Source organism: Mytilus californianus, unplaced genomic scaffold (genome assembly GCF_021869535.1).
Source record: "Mytilus californianus isolate M0D057914Y unplaced genomic scaffold, xbMytCali1.0.p SCAF_6, whole genome shotgun sequence".
In the NCBI taxonomy this organism is placed as follows: domain Eukaryota; kingdom Metazoa; phylum Mollusca; class Bivalvia; order Mytilida; family Mytilidae; genus Mytilus; species Mytilus californianus.
Window position 1 is genome coordinate 59,084,242 of NW_026262712.1, and position 13,172 is coordinate 59,097,413.

The 13,172-nt window shown below is 30.6% G+C and overlaps 1 long non-coding RNA gene across 2 annotated transcripts in view; it reads right to left on the reverse strand.

Moving 5' to 3' along the window:
• LOC127706163 (uncharacterized) overlaps positions 1–13,172 on the reverse strand; it is a 219,189-nt gene that overhangs the window by 32,981 nt on the left and 173,036 nt on the right. The window lies entirely within an intron of this gene.

Consider the following 13,172-nt stretch of genomic DNA (forward strand, 5'->3'; position numbering starts at 1 on the left):
TCATCACTTGTCGTCCGTCGTCGTCTGTTAACTTTTACAAAAATCTTCTCCTCTGAAACTACTGGGCCTTTAACCAAACTTGGCAACAATCATCATTGGGGTATATAGTTTAAAAAATGTGTCTGATGACTCCACCTGCTAACCAAGATGGTCGAAGTGGCTGAAAATATGACATAGGGGTAATTTGCAAGTTTTGTCTATTATTCTGAAAACCGTTATAAATAGAGAAAATCTGACAAGTGTAAAAATGTTCAAAATGTTGAGCTCCTAATTGTCCATATAGTCAAAACTGTCAAACGATTTCCTATGGGAGTTATTGCCCTTAAATGACAAATTTTACCATTTTTGTCCATGTTTGCCTATTATCTTGAAACTATAAAAATAGAAAGAGAGAAACTTTAAATTGCAAAAATGATCAGAAAGTCATTAGACAAGTTCTACAAATAAATTTAATGGTTGAAATCGTCAGTTGACTCCTTATTAGAGTTATTGCTCTTTGATGACGATTTGTACAATTGTTTTTTTTTTGCATTTTTGCCTTATATCTAAAAAATTATAATAGATAGAAAGAAACTTAAATAAGCAGAAATGATCAGGAAGACAAGATCTACAATTAAGACAAATATGGCGGAAATCGTCCGACGACTCCTTATTGGAGTTATTGCCCTTTTATGACGATTTTTACCATTTTTTTTTGCGTTTTGCCTATATGATAAAAATTATAATAGATAGATAGAAACTTAAAATTAAATATGCAAAATTGATAAGCAAGACAAGATCTACTAACAAGTCAAATTTTGCCGATACAGTTAGTAGTCTGTCATTCTTTATAGGAGTGATTGCCCTTAAATTAGGTTTTTTTTTACCTTCTTTGTGTTTTGAGCAAAAATTAAATAAGTTAGAGAGAAACTAAACAAACTAAATGATCAGCAGTATAAGATAAAAAAAAAAAAAAAAAAAAAAAACAAACAGATTTTTGTCATTAATTCTATTCTCGTCTACAATATTGGAGATTATTGAATATGCATATAGACCAAGGTGAGCGACACAGGCTCATTATAGCCTCTAGTTTCTATTTTACTAATAATTAGATATAATCTAAACCTGTATGTTTCAAGTTTTGGTTAAACTACAAAATAACAGAACTTCTAATTTGCTACTTAAATGATTGATTTGAAAATCACTTATTTCAGTAATTTCCCTGACTGATAGAAAAAAATGGTAAAACATTAAAAAACAAAGAAGGACCCTCATGTATTTGCTGAACATGAATTCATGACCGTGCAAAAGTGAAATTAAAAGTAGGTAATAATCAGGAATTAGAATATAAATGCTATAGGTAATAAACAGAGAGAGGCCTCAACAGATGCAGACAAAACAGTTTATTGCCTGGGGGATGAATTTAAATGATGTCATGGGTATTGTAGATGACTTTATTGTGATTTTCACAAATGTTAACTTACCCTTTTAACACTTTCAAGTGATTTTTGTGGATATTTAAAATAGATTAAAAAAGAAGAAATATGAACCCCCATAATTTAATTTTATTATGGTATTTTACAAAAAAAATGCAGTTTTTAAAAATTATTTGAGAATGTTTAGACAGTCAAGGGTATAACTTAAATGAAATATTAGTGAAAAATAACATACATTTGTTATTGTGGACTAAAAAATAAAAAAAACAAACTGTGATAACATATGTATGTTATATGTTTCAAAGGGGCAATATACATCCTGCGTTTTGCTATATTGTATACAAGTTATATTGATATTATTACTGTCTTTATGTATACTAAACTTTAGAAAAATATAACAGTTCGTAGTTTGACAATCATGCATAGTGCACCTATGTTATTACAGAAAAAAATAATATGCCTGTAATAACTAAAGGGTGTTATTACAGCTTCTCTACATCACTTCAAAGCCTTTTCTTAGACATATATCATGCTTAATCACAATGTATTTTAATTTATTGTAAGAAATAATTATCAGAGCTTGTAATGAGGTTCTGCGCAAGCTTCCAAGTAATTCCCAAATGTCTCATATAATAAGTCACATGCCTGCAATAACTAAGCCGTGTTATTACAGCTACGTTTATCGCTTAGAAGCCTTGTCTCATTGATTTACCAATGATATTGATGATTTATGTAACAAATAACAAACAAATGCTACTACAGATTAAGAAAATTTTAGAAACAAAGAGTAGACAACTCATAAAAGTATCTGTAATAACACATGTATATTATTTTTCTCTAATAGCTTATTTAAGTTATACCCTTGACTGTAGAAGGTCAGTATTGATTTATTAACGTGGGTTAAAACTGTAAAGAATCATTCTTTAATTCAAAATGTAATATCAATTGGTAAATTTTAGAAGAAAATGAGTATAGCTTTTTTACTTTGAACATGCCAAAGGCAAAGTTCTCTTAAGGACAAGGATTCTAAACTTCAGACGTCACAAGTTTATTTATTCATGACACAAAATCTCTACATTGACTTTTTTGACAAGTCTAAAACAGAAGAATAATGCATTCATTGCAGAGTTTATTTTAATCTTATTTTCCTGAAGGATTTATATCCAAATTCTTGTTTTATTCGAGTAATTTATCTATATAACCATGGAAGTATTATATAATACTTCCATGATATAAAATTTGCCCAAAGAACCAACAACCAAGTTTTTAATGTAAATAAATAAAGAAATCACCTGTAGAGTTTTAGGGGTACAATGAATCTGATTTGAGACATTAATTAAACAGTGATATGTTGAAAGCCTCAATTTGATAGTTGCCCTTGCCTACATTATTGTACACACCTCAGAAAACTTGAATGTAAAAAGAAATATTCAATATAATTAATCTTTAAGAATTAAGACCATTTACAAAGATTAGGATACAAAGATACATGTACTAAAACATGTGGTGATGTCATTTTCTTCAACTTTCAGATGTTTTATTTTATCGTGTTTATACAGCGTTTTCTTTTTTTCTTTAAGAAAACTATGTTTTGAAAGCAGAGTGTTTATCTTCCTATCCTTCATCAGTGTTTGGTATTAAAAAAAAGTAGAACCAGTTACCCCAATTAAAGTCCATGTAAAGGTTATTTTTTTTAAACTTTAGTTGTTTGAGTAAATCTATTGTGTATGTATTGCTAAATGTATTATTTTTTTAAAGTATAATAACAAAAATCTGCTTCATATATTATAAATATAAAAGCCTGAAATAGGAAACGATTTCGTTTCAGTTCATGTGTTCTTGAAATTGTCACCTTTATCACCTTATTTCATGATTTCATATGTGGCACAAGCACTCGCCCATTGAATATTTTTGGAATAATATTTGTGGGTGAGGGGTTGCGCCACTGTTAATTTTGCAAAAAAAACTGTCATAAATATTGCTTAATTATGCTTACAAACCTGTTCGTGCATTTTTGATTATTATTCAACGCAAAATAATTATATAAGATACCTGGGACAATCTCATTTCATAAATAATCTCTTTTGTTCACTTATTGTACCTCGAACTTATTAACCCGGTATAGGTCTTTAAGTTGAGGTTCAATTTACTAAAAGTTAACCGGGCATGACTAATTAAACACGCCCTCTTAGAATTAGGTGGTCCAAAATAGGATCGGGAAAAAACAGTCAGCGAAATACCATAATGTACAATATCAGAAAATCAAAGTACTTTAAGTTGATTTAATATATATCCGGTCAATAATCAGACGGCATTTGAGTGGAAATTGAGTGGGGCTAATAGCTTAACTTACGATTTTGATCATGGTTCAACTTTATTCTAGTACGGCATACGTTTAACCTCTAGCCAACGTCCTATCGTATTAAAGTGTCACTCTAAAATTGTTATAATTTGATTCAGGTCGATCCACTTTCCATCTCGTCGTGAATAAGCATGACATTGTCGCCACCGGACATTAAGGGAGCAATAAATTAATCACCTTCATTTAGTGATGTATAATCATTAAACACTGGACACTTTTAATTTGCAAAACACTCATTTGCAAATCCGCCGCCGCCTCTCCTTAGACCTGCAGTGTCGTGTATATAACCAAAATGTGCGGAATAACATGGGATTCAATAAATTCATTGCTTTGCTGCTGTTATTATTATATATATTTTGTAATTTGATTTAGAAAAACATGGGATTTTCAATATCCCATAGGATAAGGCAAATCCCATGGGATTTTGGTTAAATCCCATAGGATTTTTTGGGGTCCCATGGGATAATTGTAGTCCCATGGGATATTTGTTGTCCCATGGGACAAAAAAATCCCATGGGATTTTTAATATCCCATGGGACAAAATAAAATCCTATGGGATTCAAATGGTAAATATACAGTAATGTGTATGTTACAATGCATTCTGTTTGGTAGTAAATTGTTTTAACATGAATCTTTTTAGTTGAATATCTTTTTTTCCTTGGAAATGTTAATGCAATTATATTGTTCTATAACTGTTCAAAACTAAACTTTTAAACAACAAAGCAGATAATGTAAGTATTAATATATGTTTATTTATGAATTCTAGAATACTTTTTTGAAACACAATTTTTCCATATATTTTTAATATCCCATGGGACAAAATAAAATCCTATGGATTTCAAATTATAAATATACAGTAATGAGTATGTTACAATGAATTCTGTTTGGTAGTAAAAAGTTTATAATGTATATATGAGTGTATTTTGTTTTTTTTTCATTTTGTCACAAACATGTTTTTAATTTGTTTATATGACAATAAAGATTATCATTATTTTGGCAAGTATAATACTATTTAAGTCTAAAAATAAAATCCTTTAACTGAAATAGAATGATGACATATCTTAATAAAAGAAAAAAAATATTGATTTGAAATCTTTGTCTTGTTTGTTTTATTATGAAAAATAGAACTGAAAAAAATATTTCATATTCTGACTGAATAAATTGACAAAGCACAGTTAATAGTTTACTCTTTTCATGAGTTAAAGTTTTCTTTGTTATATTTCCATAATGATTGCAATACATGAATATGCAAACGATTTGAATCTTATGCCTTTGTGGTGTTCATAATATTACGTTTATATTTGCAAATTTATAAAATAAACACTTTTCCTGTTAAGTTTTAGTTTTCTTGTTTCAGCTTGCTATGTACAATTATTCAGTCCACTATATAAGAGTCGAGTAAATAAATTATTTCATCCACTAGACATGCTAAAATATTCCTACAATTCTTAGACAAAACATTTTTGCAATCTGTTCTTCAAAAATCTTCCTCCGTACATCTTTATTGGATGGAGCGATTTAAATGAGTGGACAAAGCAAGTTCATTTGGGAACAAAATACTAATATATTTTTTCATTCCTCCCTTCTTTCAATTGATAATTACGTTGTTGCATTTACATGATTAAGTTCTTGTGCATCTATGATTATGATGATATGACTCCTTTTTGTTTATAGTCATTATGATGAAATTTCCTCTTTCTTATGTAGGAAAAAAACACATTCCATTTCAAATTAATAAAAAAGTCACACTATGTAGAAAAATATCAACTTTAAGTTTTCTGTTCAGTATTGACTTGTTGAATGATGATCATGAAAACCAAGATGTCTGACCTACAAATACACAAAACTCAAAAATTATACATGAAGAGAAATAAAGCAGTAAAATGGCTATTTTATCATGTTTATGTAAATTTTGATAAAACTTTCATTTGAATATTTAAAATTGTAAGAACTCTTATTTCAGTGCTTTGTGTCTATGGTTTTCATATTAGTTGTTTTTTGTGCCTTGTTGCAGTCTTTTGAGTTAAGCCAATTGCAACAAATGTTTACAGTTTGTTCAAATGTTGTGCTGTTATTAAAACCACTGTTCCAGGTTAGGGGTGGGTTGGGTGCTCACAAAATGTTTATTTTATTAGTTGATATTTGCTTTGCATTAGCTGTCAGTAACTGTGAGTACTAATAGATCTGTATGTTGAGTCTTTTTTGTTAAAGGGAAAGAATAAATTTCCAGCCACATCCGGTCTGTGTTTTTGGTAGCTGTTTTTCTGCTTTGTTGCATTCTAATGAGTTAATAAAATTGAGAATGAAAACGGGAATGTATCAAAATAACCTGACCAAAGAGCAGAAAAACGCCCTTTTCAACTGATTCTATAGTTTTTAATATTTTTATATTGAACTGACACTTACACCACTGTCCTTAATTAGAGGAGGATTTGGCGCCAGCAAACATGTTAAACCATGCCACATTTTGTAAATGGCTGTCCCAAGTCAGGGGCCTGTTATTCAGTAGTTGTCAATTGTTGCTATATATCATATTTGTTTTTTGTTTTTTGTTTTGTGCAAAAATCAGGCACTCAGCTTTCGCCTTTGTGGTGTTTCACCCAAGCATGTTTAGCATGGATAGACACCATGCCCTTTTTGAATTGTTTTACATTTGTTATTTCATGGCCTTTTATAGATTACTATGCAGTATAGGGTTTGCTCATTATCGAAGGCTGTGCAGCGAACTAATTTTGTTAAATTTAATGTCATTTGATCTCTATTGGAGAAAAGTCTCATTGGCAATCATACTGCTTCTTATCTTTATATCAACCCTGTCATATTTTGCCAGTCCAGAATCAGGATCCTGTACATAGTTCAGTGGTTGATGTTGTTTCACTTCCGTCATATTTGTTTTTTCATAACTTGTTTTTTTTTATATAAATTAGTCTGGTATATTTGAAGTTTGAATTGATATTTTGTTCCAAATTTTGTTTGTGGTGTCTTTTATAGATGACTATATCATGTATAGGGTATGGGTTTTCTCATTTTTACAGGTCATCATTGGCCTCTGATAAGTAATTGCATTGCTTACATCCACTTAATTGAACTCCGGTGGATAGTTTTCTCATTTATCATACCACATCTTATTTTCATAATAATCACTATTCAAGGGCAATAACTTTTATAGAAGTGGACTTACCATTTAGGCTTTGTTGACGTCTGTAAATCTATTTTTGTTGATAATTTCTTTTGTTTATAGTTTCCCTTTATCTTTAATGTTCTTGCCCTACACATAAAAGGGTAAACATTATCATTTAATGACAATAACTACTATTACATAATTAGTACTAGTAGGCAACTGACAATTTTGGATCATTTGTATATCTTGTCTTGCTCATCATTTTTACTGTTTAATATTATCAATATTCTATGAAAATGAGGTCACAGTAAATTTAACCTTGACAGACAGACATCTTCTTATTTTTATACGACATCTTGTAGTCATTCAATTCACCAACAAGTAGACATATGCTTATAATATCTGATAAAATGAAAAAACCAAGAAAACTTAGCATTGACCAAAGAACCATAAAATGCGGTCATGGTTATATGAATCTGCCAGACAGACATGCACACCTTACAATCGTTACATCCGCCAAATATAATTTACCTGTTGCTTAAAGCATATAATAAACTGACAAAAAAATGCAAATTTTTCATTGACCAATGAACCATGAAAATGAGGTCAAGGTCATATAAAACATGCCAGACAGACATGTGCATCTTACAATCATTCCATCTTTTGAGAGCAGTTCAGGTCAAATGACTGTTTAAGATCAAATCTGGTATACACGTGTAATCACTTTCAACCAACAAATTATTACTTTAATTCATTACCTATAATGACTAAAATTGTACTTCACTATCACTATGTTGTAGACTTCTGACTATATCTAATTTTTTGTCAAGCTTTTATACCCGAGTTTGACGCTTATGACGTAATACATCAGCCGAAATATAGTTTTTTAAAGTATCCTACGGTGTCATTGTACTTCCTTTCACGGCTATTTATCACACTGATCCAAAAAAGTTTAAGGTCCTCGTAGACTAAAACAAAAAAAAAATTGCGACAAAGATATATTGTGATGTTTTAATTGATAAATTGATGTAATCCCCCTCACATAAAAAAAACATTTTTTTGTAATTCATTTGTATTTTTTGCCTTAGATGATGTTTACAATGTACCTAAAAACATTAAAACATTGTATTTTTATATATAGCTATGGCTTTTATTGGTGTCTAGGTTTACTATCGGGGTATGATGAACCCGACAGATATTATGCTTCAAAAATTAATAAATATATCAGATTAATACGGAAAGTGTTCTTGGCAAGATAGATTTGTGCGAAAAAATCATGAATGTAACTTTAATGAAATGTGCAAATTTTTAGAGTAGGATGTAATTCATGTGTACGACTTTTGATGTAAATATTCAGTTTTTTTCCAAATTTTCCAAATAAGGGGAGACAACTCAGATAGTAGGGGAGATAGCTCAGATAAAGTAATTTGATAATAGAAAGTGACGGGAATTTACCAATTCTAATATGTAGCAAAAAAAAAAAAAAAAGCAAGTTCAGTTACTCCATTTTTTTCTTTTTCTTATTTGAAAGCATGTTGTAAGAGCTATCCTCTCATATTTTATCAATACCTTCTGTCATATTGTTTTCTTTTCGTCACACAAAATTGGATTTAATTGTACATAATAAATATGTAATCAATCTGACATTTTTGCACAACCTGTAGCGTTAAAAACGAATCGGTGTCCCATCCTTTTTATTAATTCTTTGAAGAAATCATGATAAAAACTTTTGACAAATTATTAAAAATTATATGGATTTAAATTAAGACTATCCAGCCACCTTAAAGCATCTGCGAACATACAGTTAATTACAGGATCCTACTCAGTTGTTGATTGTCCTTTCGCAGTTAATGATCCTTTACACGACTGACACATTATAATGTGTTCTTCATCAATTTTAGAAAGCTAAACTACCTTCTTTTTTATCATTGTTTGTTTACAACATACTATTGTACATATGCATTACTATGTAAAGCGTGTCCAACTATCATTAATAGCTGCAACAATAATGTATTGTTCATGGCTGACCAACATCGCTCTATTTATTTTGTTTTAAAAAGGTACAACTGGAAATCCCCAAGTGATATTTATAGTACTGTATGTTTTATCAACATTTATCAGACAGTTCGAAATCGGTTAATTTCAACTGAAAAGTAGAAAAACATGATATGAGTAGGCTAAAATGCAATGTATGAATTGTTAAGCTAACTGTCAGCTTCGGTAAAACCCTCTCATAGGAAAACGTCTTTTATGAAATACTGTTTATTTCTTTTCGAATTTATATGAATGTATTGGTTTGTTAATGTGGTATTTTGTCAATATTGTCCCAGCATGACCCGTGTATTGTCTATGGTAGTTTTTTTTAGCTTAAACATGTAATATCAACATGTTTTTGCAGAAATATAATTTTGTAACTATTATCCTTGCAATAAGAAAAGGTATATTCACCAAAGACGAGATGATGGATGAATCTTCTAACGGATTTCCACAAATGTGTTAGTCAAATCAACTAATATTTAATTTATATAATGAGTTTGATAATATTCATTATTAATTTTAACTACGAATTGGTATGCTTTGTTATTGAAAAGTAGTTACGACACCAAATTTTATTCGATTACAGATCCCCTTTCTTGCCGATCAGAATTACAGACTTTGTACTTAATTAATGTACAAGTCTGCGTTTTTCCTAAATGTTTCTATTTTCATTTTTTATATGTCCGGAATACAAAATTAAAGCATAGCATGTACGTTTTGGAAATGTAAAACAAATCTGACTCTGAATACAATCATATTTGAATTTTCAAGTAAAAGTATCAAGAGTAATTATAAACCAGTTTTGTATTTTTCAGATACAACATAATCATGATAATGCAAACCGGAGGGATTCTTTTTTTTTTTTTTCAAAATGGACATGTATTAAAAAAAATATGGTAAGAATATAACACCATGTCTGTCTCTCCGCAGCATGAATTAATGTATTCAAATATAAACACAACAGTTTAATGTATGCCAATGTATTATAAATTTAGCTTAATTTGCATGTTTTAATGGACGACAAAATATGTCATGGGTAGCTTGACATTTAACATGTACCGAAAATATATTCAATAGATATAAGAAGATGTGGTATGAGTGCCAATACATATTAAACAATTTTTTTTATGGCCATTATGTCCAAACCTTTGTACGGTCTCTACATTATAAGTAATAACAACCTAAATGACCTTGACCAATTTGTTGCTCAGAGCAATTAATAGTATCTTAACATGTAATATAAATATTGTATTGTTAAAATAAACGGTTGTTGACACATGTTCATATAATTTAATTTTGGATGTAACGTGTCTTCTAATTGGCTGACAGTGTTTTGTTCATCATCTCATAGACATAATTCTGTCATGTGACCTTGACGTCATCAGCGTTTTTTATGATCTACGCAGGTTTTAAATAAAATTTAGAATTAAATTATAAGAAATGACTGTAATTTTTTTTCTGTCTATTCAAAATAATATAAAAAATGTGATGCACACTTCATAATAACCCGTTAAGCTGGTTATTCAGTGTGCACCACATTTTCGATATTATTTCGTCATAGACAATATTACAGTAGTTCCTTAAATAAAACAGCAGTGTAACTTTCTTAGTAGTCGACAATACAACTTGTATCCGAGGGTCCAGTTTTCATGCATAGGTCATTACACTTGGCAGGAGGTAAAACAAAAATCATCAATCTCCAAGTATCTGTAGTATTGTAAATGCATTTTCTAAGTAGTTGGCGTCACTATCGTGTATTAAAGTAGAACATGGTAAATTTCTTTCGAGCTATACAGTAATGATTGCATGTGCCTTAGAAAATACATCTGACGAATAAAACGTTTAAAATCGAATCAATATGATACAGATTTCTTAAGGTTTTATAAAAACAAGAACAAACTAGTCGCACTCATTTTAACGAAGAAGTTATTCCGTGCTTTTATATTTAGTAAATACGAATTAACATATTAATATATGAATAGTTGTGATCAATTGTTATTGAATTCATGAAATTTCACCGTTTTTGTGTCTATGTTTCGTTGTTGGCATATACTCAGAATGGTAACTGCAATAAGAATATAACAAAAACACGTGAACGTGACCGCAACTTGTACATCCAAACAATAAGAAGACACTATGTACCGATCTGAGGGTTACTGACAGCTAGTTCAAACCTAATAACAAAACATATAAAACAATCATGCATCTTAGACTTAATGTTTACTTTCAACGTTTTGCATGCTCCTGAAACTACTGGGTTGTCAGAAATTTAGAATTATTCAATTTATTGTATACAGAAGAATGAGTAGATCCATATTTTTATATAATTCGTTGAACTCCATTCATTCAAACCTATACAATTGATGTTATATACTTATTGCAGCACCGTATTAAAAAGCAATTAAAAAACCGCTAGTTATTGTTTTGTGATGTAATTTATTTAATTGAACTACTAGTAGTTAAACATTATTCAAATCTCACCTGAGTTTAATCGATAATTTTCGACTCGATAAGTTCTAATCTGCACGTGCGGTTACTGTATCTGTAAACAATACAACAGGTTTTCTTATCCTATTTTATTGGCACTTTAAATAACCAAGTTTGTTATGTTGTGTAATTGACACAATGTAATAGGTCCTCCACAACTCTCAACTGCGACACGATGGTGGATCATTGGCATGAGAAAAGCTGGAGTTTCGCTGAGACAAATTGCATTTATTGTTGGTCATCACCATCCCATTATAATTAATGGTGTTAATAAAAGTAAAGCGACAAATGATGTAAAAGACCTACCTAGATCAAGACGACTCTTATTACACCAGCTATGAAAACCAAGTCTTAAGAAAAAATGGTCAGAAGAACACCTTTAGCAAACAGTAATGCCCTTAAAAATGAGTCGTTGCATTACAGGAGACTTTCAACAAGAACTGCTGGAAACGACGCTAAGCTACTGGTTATCTTGCGAACAGACCATTTCGGAGACCTGTGCTAACGAACAGACACAAAATGGCCCATGTGCAATGGAGCAGAGCTCGCGACGTTGGAATTAAGCGTCTTGGGGGAAAACTGCATATGCCGAAAAAAACATCATTGGAACTGTCAAATTTGGAGGTGGATCGAATATGATATGGATATGTGTTTCACATGACTGTAAGTAATACCTTAGACAGCTAACCTGAATAACCAAAGATATAAACGAGACATTCATAAGGCAAGAGCATGCCTCATTTTGATAATCATCCTCTAGATACAAGGCCACTTTTCATTGATGATAATGATAGGTCACATCGTTGCCGTGCTTTTATCGATAATCTGCGTGGAGAAGCAATAACAACTCGTTCTTGGCTTGTTTATCATTCGGATTTGAACCCTATTAAGCATATATGGAAGATTATTGTGCGTAATGTACGCGAAGAGACACCCCCAGTTAGAATAATTGATGAATGAATTAATTTTCTCCAGCAACACATTCGTGGATTTTTGGCAAGCATGATACGGCGTTTAGAGACGGTTATCCGTTTGAATGGAGGCTACACCAAGTATTAGTTATTTGGCATATAACGATCAACTATGATGTGAATGATCATCTTAAGACTTATTTTGAAATGTCTGACATTTTAATATTCGATTACAGGAAAAGTTGTAACCTGCATTATGTTATCAAAATTTTGGATGACTAAAACATTAAAACATTGTTTTCATGTATTTTATTATTTGTTTTAATGTCAATGTTATCTTTAACATGTTTAATATTGTATCATTATTGGTATTACAGTATTTTATCATATTATAATTAAGAATGTGTTTTTTCCAAGGTATAAAAAAATCATGGTGTTGCAATACTTTTATCAATGTGTATATGTTTTTCTTTTTTTATCTATCTGATGAGTCAAGCTTTTTTCAACTGATTTTGATATTTCGTACGCGTGTTGTACTGTTACACCACTGTCCCAGGTTCGGAGGAGGGTTCAACAAACATGTTTAGACCCGCCACATTCCGTATGTATGTGTGTGTCCCATGTCAGGAGCCTGTAAATCAGTGGTTGACGTTTGTTGCTGTGTTTCATATTTGTTCTGTGTGTTCATTTCTTTTTACATTAATTAGATCGTAAGTTTTCTCGTTTGAATTATTTGACATTTCTGATTTTAGTGCCTTTTATAGCTGACTTTGCAGTATGGGCTCATTTTTGAAGGCTGAAGGGTGACCTATATTAATTAATTCTCGTGTCATTTGGTA